At 32.5% G+C, this 19,534-nt stretch overlaps 1 protein-coding gene across 1 annotated transcript in view; it reads left to right on the top strand.

Moving 5' to 3' along the window:
• Window positions 1-1,543: 1,543 nt before the first annotated feature.
• LOC114331814 (espin) overlaps window positions 1,544-19,534 on the top strand; it is a 142,324-nt gene continuing 124,333 nt past the window's right edge. Inside the window, exon 1 of the mRNA XM_050659735.1 lies at window positions 1,544-2,050. The gene's annotated coding sequence lies outside the window, so the exon portion shown is untranslated. The remainder of the gene's footprint in view (window positions 2,051-19,534) is intronic.

Here is a 19,534-nt window from a genome sequence, read left to right as displayed (position 1 = left end):
TCAAAACGACTGTTATTGTCTACCTATTTGACTTTCGAATATTATGTCAAAATAATTTTATTTCATCGAATTGTCGCGTTAGTTTCATTAAAACAGGAACACAACAAGATATATTTGAAATAAATTAGTAAATAATATCTAAATATTAGTTTATTGCATGTACTATAATTACTTTAAGGTCATATTAACATATCTAAATTAACACGCGTGCGGAAAAGTAAAAACCGCGTGCGGAAAAGTAAAACGCGTGCGGAAAAGTAACACGCGTGCGGAAAAGTGAAACTTTCTAAACTAAAATGCGTGCGTGAAAGTAGACATTTTTGCACGCTCGTAGAAAAATAAATTATGCAATCCAGCTTTCGCAAAAAAATAAATTTTTTCAAAATGTTGCAGCACTGAAAATAAAGCAGACAGCAAGTTGATTTTGTTTAAATATAAAATAATACTGTACCTTTCATTTGCAATTTGCAAAATTAAAATCGGTTAACTACCACAGCGTCAGGAATTTTTTTAAATAAACATTAATTTTTGGTGCTACGCGCAGGTGCTTTGTTCATATATTTTAACTTTTTCACAAACAATTAAAAAAAAACAATTTTTCACAAACAATAATCAAATTAGTTTGATTTTTGTGGAATTAAAATATGAACATACAACAAAATATAGAGTAAGAAAATAATATATTAGATAAAGATTGGAAGAAATTTTGGTGGAAATCAACTTATTTAAAAAAATTCCTGACGCCGTGGTATAATCGATTTTAATTTTGCAAATCCCAAATGAAAGGTACAGTATTCTTCTACATATTTGTAAAAAATTAACTCCCTATCTGTTTTATTTTCAGTCCTGCAACATTTTGAAAAAATTAATTTTTTTGCAAAAGCTGGATTGCAAAATTTATTTTGCAAAACCTATTGAACCGATCTTAACTAAATTTACAGTATTGTTTTATCATATGATAGAGTTTTTCTTGGTGAAATATGAAGGTCCTAAGTTTAGCAGAAATGGTTGAAAAACGTAAAATGCCAATACTTGTTTTTTATGTTTTTTCGCAATTATTGCTATTTTGCAACAAGGGTAACAATTTTAAAAATTTTTAACCGATCTTATATTGTAGCAAATTTAATTACGCAACTTTTATTTTAGTGCAACTTTTCTCGGAAGTCAATACTTTTAAAGTTATAATCAAAAAACGAAGCAAAAAATCGAATTTTTCCTTCATTTTTTGACATTTTGATTACATATTTAAACAATGTTCCGGAGCTTTTTGAGTGGGAGTGTGGGAGGAAAACTCAATTATTATTATATAGGTTAATTCCAAGCCATTTCTGTAAAAAATTAGAGTCACCTCTCAACGTCCATCTCAAAACAGATCCGCCCTGGACTAGAAATCCAAACTAAACTTGGAAATCATTTATATTTAACACAATATGAATTGTACTATAAAATTTAACAAGAACCCATAAATACTTCAGATTTGGCAACGTGGCCGCGAACAGTGGTCGCGGGTGTCGCGATCGCAAGCGTGAGTTTCCAACGAACTGCCAGTTCACGTTTAAATCGTCAAAAAGAAGGTGATCTCTTTAATTCACAGGTGAAAACTATATCTCGACGAACATCTTAACCGCTTTCATAATTTAGTTCATGGCTAAAAAACTACAAAGTGCATTAATTAATGTAGTGTTTTGATCGCGAGCTGCATCAACGGTCAATGTGTGCTTAGCCACTTGTGACGTGCGGGCTAGAAGTTACTTCTTCATTTGTTTTGAATGCCCGGTCTCGGTGACGAATTCTGTAATTCTGACCTCTTCAATTACAACTAAAATTAAATATTCTCTGTATTAATTGCTCTTAATTGATTGTTAAATTAGTGAATGAATGATCCCGCGAGTTGCGATGGATTAAATATGAAAAAGGTGTGGAGGAATGTGATGATAGGCACGCGAAGAAGTGGATGTGCATTCTTATAGGTACTGGGTACTCTCATACCTACCTGATGGTGTTCTTGGCTGATATGTAGTACAGGCACGGAGCTGAGGTACCTACCCAGGTAATTATACGTTTTATGAGAAATTTTTCTTGGTCTATCATTATAATTAGTGAACTTTTACTTCGTGAAAGAATTAAATTCCTCTGGATTGTTAAGAGTGTGTGAAATGGTTTTAATTATAAATGTTATCGGAATTAATTGATATTTGTTTAAAAAATTTACGGAATTTTTATTGGGTCGTTAAATTTGTTGTAAATATTAGCATTAAATTTAACCGTTAGCAGGCTGGTCATTAAAACATTGTGACTTCTTTTAACTCGCAACGGATTGAATGAGATTTTAAATTTTTAATATTCATTTTCTGATGGACCAAAGTCTGGCGGAAACATTGGCGAATTATTGTTTTTATATCTTGGATTCTTCAGTTATATTTTTCATTTATTTACGCATTTTCATCATTTTTGAACACTTTGTGGACGCGGCTCAATATTAGGAGTAGTTAGTACCTATTATATTATTTTGGTTATTACAAAATTTATTTTGATGTTTATAAGCATTTGTAAATAAAAAAAATACATTATTTTGCGTTAAAAAAAATAAAATTGTAAGAAGCATACAGGGTCCTAAATTAAGGAAATAAATACATGACTGCGGATGTTAACATCTATCTATTACTAATAATTTATACGCAAACTTTGCTTTTCTAGTAATTTTAAGGCAAATGTTTTAGCAATGACAGATACCTACATCTACATTTTCTCGAATATCCCAGGGGCCGTAAGTACGATGCCCCGGGGCAAACGTAATCTGGGGGCCTCCTCCGGGGGTCTTATTTGTCTCTCGGGGGTACCGGGCCCCTAGTCGAAGGGGGGCCCGGAAAAATGTTTTATATGTAACCCCTTAAAAACGCATTTTAATGCATTCCATGATTGAAGTTTCTTGTACCTACATATTGCTATTTTAGTTGACCAACACAAAAAAAATTGAAATCACCTTATTTTTTATTTGCTTTAACGAAGTTAAAAGAAAAACAACACAATGAATAGATGGTAAAACAAAATAAGATAACTAATGTAACAATAAGAAGAAAATTTCTTGAAACTTCAAAGCCGAATGGAAAAATATGAAGATATGGAGGTTTATTTAGAGAAAATGCAGGAAGAGGCAAACCATGTTGCTGAGGAGATACAGAAAAATGAAAAGGTGGAAGAAAAATTCGAGGATGCCTTCAAATTCGATATGGAAAAGTTGGAAGAAAAATTGAAGGAGATAGGAAAATGTCAAAAAAGAGGAGACGGTCGAGAACTAATATATTGTATACAGCTCTAATGAGGGCAGAATCCAATTTGGTGAGGATATTAGAAAACTACATCCCGTACCTTCAGCTGTGAAGACGGTACCCGCCTTCAAAAGTGTCACTTCTGTTGGATTTATTATGCTGTGGTACTGGTGGGACTGATCCTAATGTGCTCATTGTCTTTCTTTTCAATAATATTTGGTACCACGTGGTTCCTTTCACGTACCAAGATGTGGTCTGGGGTAAATTGGTTAAGACAAAGTAGCTGGGACTGGGGGCCCCTAGTCCGGTTGCATTTTAGTTTTTATTTCGCCAAAATAACTAATTTCCTCAGTAACAATTTAAATTTTTATGTTAATGTCTCGGGAGCCCCAGCTTAGCTTAGGCCTCAAGGGCCTCTGTTCTGTTCCAATTGCATTTTTAGTCGAAAATACTAATTTCCCTATTGAAAAATTAAAACTTTATGTTGACGACTAGGGTGCCCCGGTAAGGTCTTTTTAAAATTGTGTTTTAAAATCGGATTTTAAAATACATATTTTTATTTTCCTCGTTAAACTCTCCTTTCTCTATGCACGGCCAACCAAAAAGGAGCCCCTGCGGGGCCCAGCTTGGCCGGGGGCCCCGAGGCACTGCCCTATTGCCCCAATGGTAGTTATGGCCCTAGAATATGCTCTTTTTTATAATAAAGGGATAAATCTGAAAGCCTTCATTGTCCCATTGTGGATCGTAGATAATTTTTTATTATTTTAACCTTCGAAAAGCTTCTTTCTCCACTAGCTACTGCCACAGGTAATGTTAAGAAAATTCGTATGGCCCTTATTAAATTCGGAAATAGATCATAGATGAGGTTGTTGGTGAATTATTCATTATGACTATTATAGTCGATGTAAAAAAACGTAAATTTTCTGCACAATAGCAAAAAAAACGTCAATAATTACTAAATTAGGGCTGCACAAGTCACGTAAAAGGCTCTAGGGTTTAATTCAAGAACCATTTTTGTAAACCATTATTGCGACTCTTCATATTCGCACCGAGAAATTTTTCTTGGTCTATCATTATAATTAGACAACTTTTACTTCGTGAAAGAGTATCTGCCATTTAAATTCCTCTGGATTGTTACGAGTGTGTGAAATCGTTATAATTATAAATGTTATCGGAATTAAATGGTATTTGTTTAAAAAATTTACGGAATTTTTATTGGGTCGTTAAATTTGTTGTAAATTTTAGCATTGAATTTAGCCGTTAGCAGGCTGGCCATTAAAACATTGTAACTTGTTTTAAACTCGCAACTGATTCAATGAGATTTTAAATTTTTAATATTTTTTTTCTGATGGACCAAAGTCTGGCGGAAACATTGGCGAAGTATTGCTTATATTTTTTGAATTCTTCAGATTATTATTGTTCACTTTCATCATTCTCGCACAGTTTGTGTGGACGCGGTTCAATATTAGCTCAGAGAAATTAGCAAAAACGGCCTTTTTCTTGACACTTTTTGATACAGGTATCTATCAATGGTACAGGTTGATCAATTTGGTGATAAGAATGTGGAATAAACAAAATATGCCAAAGATTTAACGTTATTTTTTACTTATAAACAGTGTGTTTTTAAACAATGAAATAACTCTATTTGATTTTAAATTCTAAAGGGTAAGACCAGTAAAAAATAAATGGAAAAGTGACCTATCCACGTTGTTCCCCTTTTCTCGAATATTTTGCCTAGGGTTCTATCCCAATGTTTGTTGTGGTCTACCTTTGTTCTTTCTTCTTTGTGTTTTTGCCTGCCAAATTTATTTCACAGGTTTTGTATGATCCATTCTCTGAAGATGACCCCACCAACTGAGTTGCCTTCTTTCTATAAATTCTAACGTTGATTCTATTTCCAAATCTTTTCTTATAGGCTATTGATTATATTCAAAATAAGATAGCTAAAAGGAACTACAACGTTAACGGGGTTTTATTATTTGATATGGTCAATGGACATCTATATATGAAAAAACCGCGGAGTGCTACCAGTTAAATGGGTGCGTTTTTGAGAAATGGGTGAATTAGTCCCTGGGCACAGGTTACATTAAGGTGAGTTCTATGCACTTTTGGTACAAATACGTCTACATAAAAATTGTTCCTGGTTAAATTTCCTATCTAAATATAACTTTTTAAAGTCAAATATACTTTTTTTTTACAAAAATATATTCAAAAGAAAAAGCACAAAGAAACCCAAAAATAAGAAATTTTGTTTTTTGTCCCATAACTTTTGTCCACGGAGATATAGGTATAGACATTGCTTCACAGAAAAAAACTTACATATTTTCTCTTTAAAATGATGTTTGGTATAGGTCATTAGGATTTACAGTTTTCGCAATATGATTTTTCAAAGTTCGCCACTCACAGCAATTTTGGGCAATTTTCCTTGTTATTTCGCAAATAATGTTCTGTAACTTTTTTCTACGTAACTTTAGGTAGATGCGATGGTACACGTAATAGGAATAGAAATCAATTACCTTTAAAATGGTCTACTGTATAGCGTTGTACGACTTTTTTTAAAGAGATTATGGTGTTTCAAGGTTTTATACTTTTAACGATTTTTTTATAACATAATATAAAAATAAAACAAAATTATTATATAATATATTATATATTATATAATACCTAATATAAAATAATATTATTTTTTACATTTTTTACGATTATTTTTGAAATGTCTCATTATAACTTTTTTTTTCTTGTACATGAATATACTATCTATATATTGCGCAACAAAGAGGGCTTACTTTCTGTTCTTTAAAATTGTGTATCATCTATATTTAAATACATAATGGAAACCGAGTGATTCTTTGATATTTTTTTACCTGTATTATTTAAAATTATTTCTTTTACAAAAATTACATAAACATTAGTCTTAAAAAACATCACTTTATTTAAAATTATTTAAACGTTGACATTTAAAAAATTTTCAAAATCAAAGTCCATCTCTTCGTTAGCATTAGCTTCAATATCTTCCTCTGACATCTCAGTTATCTTAGAGTTCCCACAATTAGTACCCATGCACATGCACCCTTTGCAGAATATTGAACAACTAATTCCTATCTTCCTACAACCGCAGTTTTTTGTACATCCTTTGGTACATTTACATGCTATTTTTTCAAGCAAAACTTGTGGTGCAGGAGCTTTGACAGTAAATATTGGAATTAATCCATATTTTCAAGTTTTTCCGACCGAGTCAAGTGGATCCAAAGTCTTACCTAAAAAAATCGTTGCAAGTACTTATTACAATTTGAAAAAGCATATCTTATTCAAAAATAACCCTAGAATTTTTATAATACACACACCATTTTAAAGTAAACAGAATAAGCTTTCTTTTTTATTATAATATAATATATACCATATAGAAAAAAAGTTATAATGGGAAATTTAAAAAATAATCGTAAAAAATATAAAAACTCGCTAAAAGTCTTGAAAAAGATAACCTCTTTAAAAGAAGTCGTACAACATTATACAGTAGACCATTTTAAAGGTAATTGATTTCTATTCCTCTTATATGTACCATTGCATATACCTAAAGTTACGTAGAAAAAAGTTACAGAACAATATTTGCGAAATAACAAGGAAAATTGCCCAAAATTGCTGTGAGCGGCGAAATTTGAAAAATTATATTTCGAAAACTGTAAATCCCAATGACCTCTACCAAACATCATTTTAAAGAGAAAATATGTAAGTTTTTTTTTCTGTGAAGCAATGTGTATAGCTATATCCCCGTGGACAAAAGTTATGGGACAAAAGTTTTGAATATATTTTTGTAAAAAAAAGTAGGTATTTCTGACTTTAAAAAGTTATATTTAGATAGAATATTTAACCAGAAATAATTTTTATGTCGACGTGTTTGTACCAAAAGTGCATAGAACTCACCCTAATGTAACCTGTGCCCAGGGACTAATTCACCCATTTCTCAAAAACGCACCCCTTTAAATGGTAGCACTCCGCGGTTTTTTATATATAGAGATTCATTGACCATATGAAATAATAAAACCCCGTTAACGTTGTAGTTCCTTTCTATAGTACATAATCAATAGCCTATTATTTGAGTCTCTCCATAGTCTACCTCTTTTGGTAACTCCTCGAACTCGTCTAAGGGTAAGAACAGAACAAGTGGATCGCGGTGGAGGTGGAGGTGTAGGTCGCGGTCGATGTCGATATCCATGTAAAACAAACACATTGTAGTGAATGAAAGAGAACAGAGCAGGTAAGTCGCGGTGGAGGTTTAGCGCGATGCCATCCAGGAGCTTTACATCGATGCTTTTAAAAATAAAATGAGTTTGTTTTACATGGATGTCTATTGTGCAGCCTATAAGGATGCTTCCCTGTGATTGGTCCGTTCGAAAACAAGTTGGCATTACCTGCGCTATCTGAGTTGATACTTTTTATATAATCCCTTTTTTGTATTCAGTTCATTTTTGAATTTCTAAAGTAATTAAATACAGTAAATTTTTGAAATATGAAGGGGTATCTGATTATTTACAGTTGACATTTCATCACTATCATCACTTGACTGACACAACATCGCAAAAGCACAGTCTTTTTGTCATTCAAATTTCATTAAACTACTTCACTTGATAGTGGTTCTAGCTCGACTGAGCAGCGCAGGTGACCTCCTTACTATATGCTGTCAACATCGACCGCGACTTAACTAGTAGCATCCACCGCGACCTACACCTCCACCTCGACATACTTGTTCTGTTCTTACCCTAAGGTATTTCATTTCTACTGCCTGACTGCCTGTATTTTACTCTTTTGTCGTTCTGTTAGTACCCATGACTCGCAACCAAAGGTTAATACAGGTCTATATATTGTTGTAATCTTATTAATAATGCTTATTTAGTATTTTATTAGTTATTAAAAATAATGAGGCATGGCAATTTTGACTTGCCTTCGGTGTATTCGCTGTTTCAATTGACCCTACCCCGTACATTACACACATTTCAACGTTTCACGGTTATGATGATCAAAGTGAATGCTCCAAATACAAACTAACGTTGTTGTTGCGTACGTAAATACCAGGAAATTTCACGTAAAAAAGGAAATTGCTATAAAATCAACTTAACTCGAATTAAATGGGTACAGTAGGTGGAGATGGACAGGTGTCCACTACTTGCTGGATGATGTTTTAGCGAGAATCGGCATCGACAGAGAGAAACAACGTGAAATAGAGACGAAATAAGAGAAGATAAAAGTGTAAAGAAATAAGAAAAAATATCTTACCCTTTGACAGGGGTCTTGAAGACAAATGTCGAACTTTCACTACATACTGCTTAGCGCAAAATAAATATAGATCGAGAATATATTCATTATTTTTATAGCTTCCAACATTCTACAAAATGACTTACTTAGCAAACCTAGAAAATTGGGTAAAAAAATGGAAAATTAAGATAAATGAGGCTAAATCCATCCACGTCAACTTTACTACAAGAAAAGATCAGTGTCCATCACTATACATAAATAACAAAATTATTGCTAAAAACAACTCTTCCAAATACCTCGGCATACATCTAGACTCTAAACTTACTTGGAAAGTGCACATAACAAAGAAGAGAAAACAAATAGACATGAAAGTCAAAGAACTCTACTGGTTGATAGGTAGAAAATCAAAACTAAGTTAGGAAAATAAACTGCTGATATACAACACCATAATCAAACCAATATGGATGTCTGGTATCGAAGTCTGGGGATGCGCAAGCAAATCTAATATTGCTATCATCCAAAGGAGCCAGTCAAAAATACTACGCATGATCACAGATGCACCTTGGTTCGTGTCGAATTTAACATTACATGAAGATCTGAAGGTTCCATTCATCACAGATGTCATTAAAGATAGGTACAACAAACACCACGACAAAATGGAAACACACCCAAACGCAGTATTGCAGCCGCTAGTACAAGCTCCCATTGCCAGAAGGTTGAAGTGATTATATGGCCAGCTGACATGAAGACTATCTAGGACTCCTTCACTGGAGGGAATCCCTGCACGCCAAGGAGAAGCCCAGCTCCCAAGCCAACACCTTTACTTATAGGATGCTAATGTAGACCAGGGCGGATCTGTAAAAATATTTGGACGTTGAGAAATGACTCAAATTTTTTTGCAGAAATTGCTTGAAAATAACTCAAATAATAATATTTGAGTTATCCTCCCTCTCAAAAAGGTCCGGAACATTGTTTAAATAATCAAAATGTCAAAAAATGAAGGAAAAATTCGATTTTTTTCTTCGTTTTTTGATTATAACTTTAAAAGTATTCATTTCCGAGAAAAGTTGTATTGACATAAAAGTTGCATAATTAAATTTCCTACAATATAGAATTGGTTATAAATTTAAAAAATAGTTACCCTTGTTGCAAAATAGCAATAATTGCGAAAAAACTATACAAAAACAAGTATTCGCATTTTACGTTTTTTCAACCATTTATGCTACATTTAGGACCTTCATATTTCACTCAAAAACTTTAAGATACACTAAAACAATACTGTAAATTTCATTAAGATCGGTTCAATAAATTTTGCAAAATAAATCCAGCCTTCGCAAAAAAAATTCGTTTTTTCAAAATGTTACAGGACTGAAAATAAAGCAGATAGCAAGTTGAATTTTTTTGCGTATATAAGTGTAGTGTACCTTTTATTTGCAATTTGCAAAATTAAAATCGATTAAATGCCACGGCGTCAGGATTTTTTTTAAATAAACATTAATTATTGGTGCTACGCGCAGGATAGCGGATAGTTTGCCCTGATTGGGCATTTCAATGACCTTTAATAATGAATGATACATTTTAATTTTTATTACATTTCGATATAAATAAATAAATTTGTTTATTGCAAAATAAAAACACATACTTTATCCTTTAAAATAACACTTTTTTTAGCAAAAACTTTCTTTGTTCATATATTTTAACTTAGAGAATAAAAGTTTATTATTTTTAAACATATGCAATTGTTTAAACAATATTTCACAAAATATAATAAAATTAGTTTGATTTTTGTGGAATTAAAATATTAAAATACAACAAAATATAGAATAAGAAAATAATATATTAGATAAAGATTAGAAGAAATTTTGGTGGAAATCAACTTGTGTGAATCGAACACCGCTGTCCTGCGCGTAGCACCAAAAATTAATGTTTATTTAAAAAATTTCCTGACGCCGTGGTAATTATTCGATTTTAATTTTGCAAATTGCAAATGAAAAGTACAGTACACTTCTATAAGCAAAAAAAAAATCAACTTACTATCTGCTGTATTTTCAGTCCTGCAACATTTTTAAAAAATGAATTTTTTTTGCGAAAGCTGGATTGCAAAATTTATTTTGCAAAATCTATTAAACCGATCTTAATGAAATTTACAGTGTTGTTTTATGATATCATAAAGTTTTATTGGGTAAAATATGAAGGTCCTAAGTGTAGCATAAATGGTTTAAAAACGTAAAAAGTGAATATTTGTTTTGGTATGGTTTTTTCGCAAGTATTGCTATTTTGCAACAAGGGTGACTAATTTTTAAATTTTTAACCAATTCTATATTGTAGGAAATTTAATTACGCAACTTTTATGTCAGTAAAACTTTTTACAGAAATGAACAGTTTTAAAGTTATAATCAAAAAACCAATAAAAAAATCGAATTTTTCCTTCATATTTTGACATTTTGATTATGTAAACAATGTTCCGGACCATTTTGAGTGGGAGGATAACTCACATATTATTATTTAAGTTATTTTCAAGCAATTTCTGCAAAAAAATTTGAGTCACCTCTCAACGTCCATCTCAAAACAGATGAGCCCTGCACTAATGTATTCTGATTGTTAAATAAAGCGTAACTAAAAAAAAATTATAGAGAAATATTTACAGAGGGAAAACAGTCAAATTCGTGTGTGGTTCAAGGAATATTTTCAAACGGGACGTGATAAAACTTAAATTTAGTCAACTTAACGGTTGTTTTGTACAGAGGATTCATAATAAAATCATAAACAGAACATTTAAGAGCATCTTCGGTAGAATCTTTATTATAGTTTTAAAAGTTCATTTAAGTATTCAATTTGATTGGGTGGGTTTTAGAGAGAAGGTATGTGATCGTTTCTTTTTGTTTCTTAATTTTTGTTTCTTGAAATGTATTATGCTTTATGTATTATGCTTCATAGGTATCTTCTGTTTGACTTCAAAGTCATCTACTGTTTCAAATACAAACTATATGTTTGTAATCTTCTTAATAAGGCTTATTTACTATTATATTGGTTATTAAAAATAATGACGCATGGCAATTTTGACTTGCCTTCGGTGTATTCGCTGTTTCAAGTGACTCTACCCCGTACATTACACACATTTCAACGTTTCACGGTTGACGGTTATGATCGTTATGATGCTCAAAGTGAATGCTCCAAAAACAAACTAACGTTGTTGTTGCGTACGTAAATTCGTAAATACCCGGAAATGTCGCGTAAAAAAGGAAATTGCTATAAAATCAACTTAACTCGAGTTAAATGGATACAGTAGGTGGAGATGCGATGGACAGGTGTCGACTACTCGCTGGATAGGTGTTTTAGCGAGACTTGCCATCGACAGCGATAGAAAACATCTGCTGGACCACTTTGGTTGCGAAAAAAATTGAGCATATTTATATATTTCTATTATAATCTGATCAAATAAAATAATAATACACGCAAATCAAAATGTAATTCTGTAAAGGTTTGTAAAAAACATTTTCAAGAAAGTATATGATTCAAACACATTGAAACACATGACACAAACACATTGAAAAATGTCACAAAAATGATTTATGAACAATAATTGTTGGAAAATTTTTAACTAAATACTTACGTATTTTCTGAAAAAAACATTATATAATAATATACTTACAATCATAAAATGTATAAAAAAATAAAAGTTTGTATGGGGATTGAACCCGCATACATTAGCGCGGTTAATTTTACAATTCAAGAATCTTTAGATTTTGGCTACGGAGACATATGCATCATGTTGACATTAGACCAACTGAACGTTTTAAGCTTTTGACAGTTCTGAATTTAACCAAATTAGTTTGATTTTTGTGGAATGAAATATTAAAATATGTAAATCAAAGCATTACATACTAGGTAGGTTTATTTTACATTTTCCATATAGGTATTATGTACCTATGTAATTTTTTATTACGATACTGAAACATTTACAATTGTGTACTTAGGTACCTGTTGCTTTTAAAAACTATTTAAAAAGTCACTACAATTATAATCTTGCTTTTGTTTCTGTCCTCACAACAATAAAAACTAATATACACAACATTTGTTTACCCATAACCGACATATTGAACAATTGTTGACAGGTCATTGTAATTACCCAATCAGAGGACGTACCTATAACGTTTGAGCTGCACCCAGGACCAAGACTTGATGAATTCGCGCACATATAAATTTACTCCCAACGCTCCTAAAGAAGTATAAGCTATAACTTCAAAAAAAAAGGAGACTCATACCCCTCGATTGGAGATATGGGCAGTGATAGCGAAGGAAGAAACATCGAAACGGGACATCCAGCAGCAAATACAACAGTCTACAAATCAGTTGTAGAATCAATTTTGTCGTACGGATCTGAATGTTGGTAAATCACAATGAAAGAGAAGAAACAACTGGAAATAGTAGAAATTGACTATCTAAGAAGAGCGTGTCGAATATCCAGACTTGATCGCACATCGCACCCCAAAATGAAGAAATAAGAACAAGAACAGGAAGGATCTACAATACCGTAATGCAATAGAATCCAAACAGCTTTTCTGGTACGGGCATGTAATGAGAATGAAAGAAGAACGATGGCCAAAACAGGCCTTAAACTATCGTTGCATTTTTACTCAATTTGTGAATATATGCGCCATCTGTTTGTAAATTAATTTATCTGTCTTTTCACCAAATCCTGTAACTCCATCTAAATGTAGAAATTAAATATAAGCGAAAAAGTAAACCTTGTAACTCCGTATCAGATTTTGACTTCAGAAAACAACGTAACTCCAAATTAATATTGGTTTAAATAAGAGACAAACCTCGAAACTCCACAAAATTTTAGAAAATTTTAAAAATGATTCTCCACAATCAGTTATATTATTTTATTTTAAAATGTTCGATCAATTTTGACAGAATCGCAAAATTTATTCCAAATTCAAATTTTTGCGTCTCCTGAACAATTTGTCGTTTTGGAGTTACGAGTTTTGCTAATTAGGGTGACGCTATGTTCCATGGAATAGAAGAAGGAGAGGAAGACCATCATTAGAATGGAGAGAAGGAATCAGAGGAATAATGAGAGATAGAATAAATGAGGAGGAATGGAGCAACCGAAAAAGGTGGAGATCTAAATGCGGGATGTGGCAGAGTCTGTAGGACCCCCGTAGATAGATAGATATGTAAAAACCCACAAGAAAATACTCAGAAAATACTCAGTTGCAGTAATACTAAGTTGCTGTGTGATGATGATGTATTATGGTAGGGGAGCAAAGTATGCTAAATTTGCAGTCACTCGAACGTTATGGGACCTAGTGGGTTGTGATTATTAGGTACTAAAATCAAAAAAAGTTAATAATATTTTCCATTTTAGTTGGGACTTTCCATTTTTTAATTTAATTTTCCATTTCCAACAATCGTTTTTTCCGATTATAGCGCCATCTATCCATAATTCGAAAAAATGTCTCGAATAAAAATTGCTTATTTTTACGTAAAGAATCCAAATTTGCAATAAAAATTTGGGGGTCCAATTTAAGATTTTAAAGTAACCCCCACACCACCTCCGTGGGAGGAGTCGTGTTTGGTACCATTCGATAGATTTTTCAAAACATTTTGAAAGTGTATTTTGCAGTTTTTTGTTCTGATGTTCATTTTGCGAAATATCGCGGGGTTTGTATTTAAAATTTTAAATTTACCCCCCACCCCTCTCCGTGGGGGTCACGTTTAGTACCATTCGATCGATTTTTGAAAAATATTGAAGACGTATTTTTTAGCTTTTGATCTGATGTTTATTTCGCGATATATTCGCTTTTTTTGTGAAACTTTTTGACTCACCCATTTCCTTACGCCCCGCTTAAATCGTCAGATTTTTGAAATATACCTACACTCTTTTGCATGTACTTAACTTACCTTATCTTAATCTGACGATTTTGAGTATTTTTAAGGATAGATTTTTTTTCGGGCCCCCTTTAACGAACTTCCCGTGTTAAGAGCCAATATATGGTCTGGTACATCTGCAGGGTACAATGTTTCTTCCATGTAATAATCTGACGCGCTCGAGTAACTGCAAAAATTCCCGCTTGGGCTCCTCTACCATTAGGATGAAGTTTGTCACTGAGTTCATGGCATTCATGTTACGTAAATAAAATTTTATACATATTTTACAAGAATCTCTCACCTCAAATATTTTCTTTTCAATGTTTTTTCAATACTATCATTTATTTTATCTATATGTAGATACGCAATAAACAGCAAATACGGACATTTCAATTACATATATTTTATGGAGATTATAAATTCTCAAATTCTTTGTTTAAATACCATTTGCATATAACATGTGTACTCCTAATTCGAGAACGCCTATGAAATTGAAATTACCCTACGGCTACACTTGGTAGTAAAATAGTTTCACAAGAAGGTGTGTGTATCGTTACATCTACGATATCTTCAGATTTCTCCTGTAATTTGACTAGATCGATAATTTACTTTTTATTCTTGATAGCGTCTAAAATTCGTATGTTAATCAGCTGGACAGCGGATAATACAATGCTCAAATAATAAGTGAAACTAGCTTGAAATTAAAATTTGTACAAATGTTCGACATTTGTATATCTGTTATAGTCAAAGCCCGAATTTCAGGCACTCCTAGGTTTGACTAGGCAATCCTCAGGTCTGACTGACGGTCTTAGTCAAAGCCCGAAATAAATTAGGAGTTTCGGCCTTTGATTAGTCAAACCTAGGAGAGACTAAGTTGGTCAGGCAAAGGTTGACATTTAGTTTTATGAAATCGGGGTTTGACCAGTCAAACCCCGATCATCTATTAAAATGTCGTAATTTGTTAGATTAGGTTTAATAAAACGTCATTTTTTAATTTTAATGTTTATTATTTTTATTTTTTCATAATTAAGATAAAAATATTAGTGTTTTTTCTCACATTTGAGGCATTATGGCATTTAGAGTTGCACAATACGTTAGACCTTTTACACCTACATAATTTTGAAGAGCATTTCTTATTGCAGTAGCATTTTATAAAACCTTGTCCTCCAAATTTTGAATCTTTTGTACTAATTTCTTAGAGACAGCATAACGTCTGGAACATCTTCGAAATTAAGAAAATTATCTTTGCATTCTCTTATTTGATTTCTTGAAAGAAGTGTGTTTATTGTTCCGTATTTCGTACCAACTCTATACCTATAAACCGTCAATTGGTTTATCTATTATGATACCCAAAATATTTCGAGCATCTCCTTTGGCTCTATCAAAGCTGGGGGTAGGTATTGTTACAGTTTTTCCAATAGAAATTAGAGGAATTTTTTTTACTTAATTATTTCATAGCATTAGCCTGGGCATGAAGACCTTCAATCGCATTTTATATATTTTAATCTTTTCTGTCTGTGCACAACGCATGCATATCACTTTTCTTTCAAAACCTTCATAGTAGGCACCAAGTGTGCTGTCAGCGCACACAACATGTAGGCGATTGCGCACAAGGAAAGGCGATTGAAGGTCTTCGTGCCCAGGCTAATGCTATGAAACAATAATTAACTAAAACAAAATTTCCTCCAATTTCAATCGGAAAACTGTAACAATACCTATCCCCAGCTTTGATAGAGCCAACGAAGATGCTCGAAATATTTTGGGTATTATACAAGATAAAACAATATTTGCGGTAAACAAAGGAATAACTGAAGAAGATATAAAAGAATAGACTAGAACAAACAAGAAACTGCATACGAAAATCGAACCTGGTGCGAAATATATACCACCAAGACAAGAAGTATCCTGATTTATGGTTGTAAAAAATTGGATAATAAATAAGAAACCAAAAACAAAATAAGAGCAACAGAGATGAAATTCCTAAGGAGAAGCTGGAGAGTAACAAGAAATGATACAATAAATAACATAGAGATTAAGAAAATAATGGGAATGAACTCAGATATAATAGACTACCTAGAACAGAAGGGATTAACCTGGTACGGACATGTAAACAGATTAACACAGGCAGTGGCGTAACAAACTCCGTCATGCCCCCCCGCAGAACTTTTTTTACGACCTGTAAGTTTCACCGGTTCAAAGTGCTTATTTTTAAAACGGTTCTAGTTTAAGGGCTTGAACGAGTCACTAATCACGAGTATATGCAAATTTTAAACAGCCATGTCTTAACCAATTTTTGTCTTACAGAAAAACAAAATAAAGCCAAAATATTTATAAAAGAAAGACCTACCTACATTTCTTTACTCTTTGAAATTTTTCGTATCACTAATACTTTTTAAGTTATTTTGAAAAAAAGGCATTTTTCCAAAATAAAAAAACTTTTAAATTTTTTCAAAAATAAGAACTTCGAACCGGTCAAACTTACAGATCATATAAACAATAAATATTTAAAGTAAATGGTAAAGCGTTAATGATAAATTTTATTTGGGGTTCAAAATAGGGGCAGATTTCACGATTTTTTTACCAAAAAAGGGCCAACTTTATTTTGAGCGTACCTCGTATAGTTTTAAGAGTTTTTTCCGAAAATTGCTTCAATTTTTGGTTATTTCAGGTTGAAATATTCGATTTGGAATTGGACAAATAAGAAAATTTTTTCATGAGCTTCAACTGTGCTTTTACTGTGTCGATATACTTCATGAATAAGTACACCATTTTCTAAATCTTATAAGCTACATTTTTGTACAAATATTTTTTCGATATCTTATATTTAATTCGATAAATACTTATTTTTGAGTTATTTGCGAAAAACCCGTCTGAAAACGTTGTTTTTTTTTAATAAACATTTTCACTCGCAAATGACTTGAAAAGTATTAGCATAGATAAAGAAACTCTAAAGAACAAAAGTTGCTTATAATTAGTCAATTTATACATTTCCGGACTTATTTTAAACGTATGTTTTTCACCCCAAAGAGGGGTGTCACCTGCCGAAGTAAAAGCAACCAACGGCATAGATCCAACTTTGAAGTGGAGTGTAACTAGAACCTAAATCCAAATTGTCAAGCAAATACGTCCGTCGTGACGCTGATAATTTCACTCCAAAACTGTCCTTTACTGAGCTATTGGTGTATTCATTATTCATGTATTGTTTATGACGACTGACGTTTTTCATCTTTATTGGTATAGAATAAAATAGAACAAAAATTACTAAATGATTACATTAGTATTATTCTATGAGATGAACACCTTTCTTCGTGCACTATCTATTATCAGCGAATATATCTACAATTTTATTAATTCGGATGGACAACTTCATTTTCAATACTGCACTGCTTAAAAAACGTATGCATGCAAATAATATAAAAACACAGTTTTACATAATATGTTAGACAACAAGATGGGGCCCTTGACATATTGGGGCTTCATGCTGCGGAGCCTCTGTTACGCCTCTGGATAATTATGTCGAACTACTAAAGGTAGGTAAAGATTAAAGAGAAAACCCATTACGGCAAATTGCAATTTTCAAATCTTTCAATTGTCACGTACAAAGCATTATATTTATGTAGTTTTTTGTCGTTACCATAAAATTTCGGTAGGCCGGAAGGGATTATGTTTCTAGATATTATGAGATAATTGGCAAATACGTCTATTTAGAAATTTACATTTTTAATTTTAAACACACAACGTAAAATAATATAACAATAACAGATTTTTACATAATATCATATGACAAGGTGGGGCCCCTAAGCGATTGGGGCCCCCCCGCAAGCTTCACGTTGCGGGGGCCTCTGTTACGCCCCTGAACACAGGTCGATAAGAAGAAGGAAGAGAGGCAGCCCATAAGATGTTTTAGAGATGAAGTGGACGAAGCAATGGAAAGAAGAACTCTGCAGGAAGGGGACTGGAAAAACTGGAGAGAACGGTTGAGTAAAGCAATACAGTGAAAATTGTGGAAATACTTAGTATATATTTTCTTTTACCTTTCTAATGTAGATGCTGCGTCTCTTTTTGTAGCAGTGTATTTATATCCGTATGTTAATATTTTCATACAATATTAAATTTCCTATAATGTCTTGTTTCTAATCCAACACCTACGTTATTTCTATTTGGTATAAGGCATTATTAAAACGACCGGTTTGACCGGGATTTTGGAATTTATTTAGCAAAAGGATTTATCGACCAGATCACTTTTTTAATTTCTAACGGTCGGTGTTACATGTTTTACTTGTTAATTGCATATGTACTACCAATATGGGCATGTAATTCATGTTTAAAAGATTATAGGAAGAGAGCAGTAGATTACAAATTTTCTGAAAGAGAACGGAATGTGTCAATTAATTAACTTAGATGGACATTTTAAAATATTAATTAGGGTAGATATAAAGCTGAAATATGCTGAAATATAGAGCTAAAATATTCCTCTTCTGTATTTTCATATGGTCTCTTGAATTCTTTTTCTTTCGGTGACGTATTAGGTACCCAGCTATTCGGAGTTTTCAGCTAGTATAAATAGTTGTTCGGTACTTCGTATTCCTGAACAGCATCAGATACACCGATGATACGGTGTTGATTGCGGATTTCGACTTCGAGTCTACAATGACTCATCGACAGGATCAACTCGGTATGTAAGCAGTTTGGTGTGTAAATAAACATTAACAAAAACCAAAGAGATCTCAATCCGAAAAAACCAACAGGTACCTTAACCTTATGGTAGGGGAGCCCAAGGTTACTCGAGCGCGTCAGATTATCATATGGGGAGAAACCTGGTACCCTACAGATGCACCTCTACCATATATTGGCTCTTAACACAGGGAAGTTCGTTAAGGGGGGCCCGAAAAAAAATCTATCCTTAAAAAAACTCGAAATTATCAGATTAAGATAAAGTAAGTTAAGTACATGCAAAACAGTGTATATTTCAAAAATCTGACGATTTGAGCGAGGCGTAAGGAAATGGGTGCGTCCCAAAGTTTCACAAGAAAAAAGCGAATATTTCGCGAAATGAATGACAGATCAAAAAACTAAAAAATATGTTCTCAATATTTTTTAAAAATCTATCGAATGATACTAAACTTAACCATACACGA

This window comes from Diabrotica virgifera, chromosome 8 (genome assembly GCF_917563875.1).
Source record: "Diabrotica virgifera virgifera chromosome 8, PGI_DIABVI_V3a".
Classification (NCBI taxonomy): domain Eukaryota; kingdom Metazoa; phylum Arthropoda; class Insecta; order Coleoptera; family Chrysomelidae; genus Diabrotica; species Diabrotica virgifera.
The sequence above is the reverse complement of the archived record's forward strand: the minus strand, read 5'-3'. Positions and strand labels throughout refer to the sequence as shown.